The sequence below is a fragment of the Octodon degus genome, unplaced genomic scaffold (genome assembly GCF_000260255.1).
Source record: "Octodon degus isolate 3935 unplaced genomic scaffold, OctDeg1.0 scaffold00063, whole genome shotgun sequence".
In the NCBI taxonomy this organism is placed as follows: Eukaryota; Metazoa; Chordata; class Mammalia; order Rodentia; family Octodontidae; genus Octodon; species Octodon degus.
Window position 1 is genome coordinate 842,577 of NW_004524639.1, and position 2,603 is coordinate 845,179.

The following is a 2,603-nucleotide window of genomic DNA, read 5'->3' on the forward strand; positions in this document are numbered from 1 at the left end:
AGAGACAGACAGACAGACAGACCCAGACACAGAGAAAGAGACAGAAAGAGACAGAGAAAAGGTTTCACTATGTAGTGCAGGCTGGTCTAAACTCACTACATAGCCCAGTACGGCCTTGAACTTGAACTCTCAATGATCCTCCTGTGTCAGCATTCCAAGTGCTAGGATTATAGGCATGTACCATCAGGCTCGGTGGAAAATATTTTTTAAATTGATAAACCTATAAATGGGAAGTATCATGGAAATGAGAGAACATATATCAATTGCCTGTATCAAAAGTGCCATCACTGCATATCATGCAAACTTTAAGAAAATAAAATTTGGTCCCAGCTCTGAAAATGAGCGAGGGGTGTGCTGGAGGCCAAGGTGTCACAGGCTGTTGGAACTGTTAATGAGGAAGGGGAACTTGTGCCGAGCTGGTCCCTACAGGTGAAAGCAAAGTGTGGCCATGACACTAACGTCCTGGTCGCAGTCATCATGGGATATTTTCATGCTGGCAAGGAAACACAGAACAGGAGACATAGTAAAGGAGTAGAGGAAGCAGTTCTTAGAGGAACTCAGCGAAGGTGGGACAGTGCAAGGCTCTATGCAGAAACTAGCAGACAGTGGTCTCTGCTATTCAGTGAAGGACACTGGCTTGCAAGCTATGGAGAACTTGATGCAGAAGGGAATTTTGATTACACACTGTTGGAGATCACTCTGTTAGCAGATCCTGGTATAGATTTTATATTTTGGAGTGATGTTGAATTAAGGAGTGTGCTGGTTACTTTTCTCCTGTTGCTGAAAAAAAAATACCCAATGCCCAGAATTAAGGAAAGAAAGATTTATTCAGTTAACAATTAGTGGAGTTTCAGTGCATACTTGGCTGGCTCCAAGCTTGGCTAGTGCATAGCAGAGGGCTATAGTTCCTATAGTTAATGGTGGTGGAAAATAGCAAAAGCAACAAGAGCAAAGCAGCAGGAGCAGCAAAGAACAATCCTCTCTCCCTTTCTTATATTGTATACAGGCTGTCTGCCCCAAGACAAGGGGTAGCACTCACACCCATAATCCAGCAGCACCTATACCCATAATCCCAGCATTGGACCATGAATCAATCACAAAGTCCAGAAGCCTGCCCCATGACTGCATGAGACTTTGAGGGGACATCTAGACACAAACCACAACAGCAAGAAATGATCATCTTTTTGTTCGTTTGTTTGTTTGTTTGGTGCCGGGAATCAAATTCAGGATCTTGTGCTTCCCAGGCAGGCACTGTACCACTGAAGTACATCCCCGGCACGATTATCTTGATGGTATTATAGCTGCTGTGCATTCAAAATACGAATTAAAACATTTAGCAGAAGAAAATTTGAAGGCCTCGGGCTGGCCAGATAGCTCAGCAAACTAAAGTGCCTACTTAGGCAGAGCACAGTGGCCCGGGTTCGATCCCTGGCAAGCCATGTTGGTCTCACCCCCAGGGCATGCTGAGAAGCCCATCGAGATGGAATGCAGTGGTATGCGCCTGTAATCCCAGTACTTGCAAGGCTGAAAACAGGAGAATCACTATGAGTCCAATCTACATAGTGAGACCCTATAGACCCTGTAGACCCTGTCCTAAATACATAAAAAAAAAATTGAAGACCTCAGCAGTAACACGGTTAGACAATTCACTTTGGCAACTATCCTGTGCATTAATAAAACAGAATTAGTTGTAGAAGATTTAAGCAAATTAAAACAGCCATTCAATCAATAAACAGGTTAGGAAAGTTTTAAAAAGCATGAAGGCCACAGTTGATCTATCTAATGTATTAGTTTCTGGAATATGTTTGCAGAAAAATTTTCAACATGTGCTTGGCAACACTGCCTCACTATGATCAAAATAGTGTTAGTCACATTGGAAGTATGAAAAAACACAAGGGAAAAAGGCTTGGGTATATTTATTCAGAGTCTGCTGTGGGAACAGAACATAAGAAACAAGGACAATCACTGCCCAGAAGCCATAGGGGGCTAAAGCGCTGTGTATATCAAAGGTGTCCATGGGCCTGCAGTCTGGAAGAACTGTTGCTGGCCGGAAAGATGACCAGGAAAGAACCATTCAGTTGGTCCTGACTGACAAGAATTTAGATAAGGATATCTTCACCCAACTATTTCTAGCTTCTGTGACACAAACAGAGAAGCAGCAGACAGCACATTGCAAAGAAGATCAAGTTTGTCTGTCATTGGAAGCGATTCTTATTAAAAGGGTTGAATGACAACAATCAGAATGTTTTCTGCTGGCTGTGGGTCAAGCATCTACTCTTTTCCTTACATCTGATATGAATTACTACACTTTATAATAGCATTTTATTTTGTGGAATACATAAATTTAGTAATTCAACACTGAGAGACATTTGAACACTATTGCAAATGAGAGAGCCACAGAAGAATTCTCTCTTACCTCTGGGGGGAAAAATAAAGAAAAGAAAAGAAGAGATTATGATAAGGCCATTGATATAGCTCCATGGTACAAGTGCTTGCCTGGCAAGCCCAAGGTCCTGAGTTCAACTCTTGGTACCAAAGAATAGAAAACCCAGAGGATATGAAAGACATTCTGGATAAAATGGAAAAACACCAATTATAGAATA

The 2,603-nt window shown here is 42.0% G+C and overlaps 1 pseudogene; it reads left to right on the top strand.

Annotated features, from left to right (window-relative positions):
* The first annotated feature begins 1,480 nt into the window (after positions 1–1,480).
* On the top strand, positions 1,481–2,231 carry LOC111817590 (annotated as a pseudogene).
* Positions 2,232–2,603: the final 372 nt, after the last annotated feature.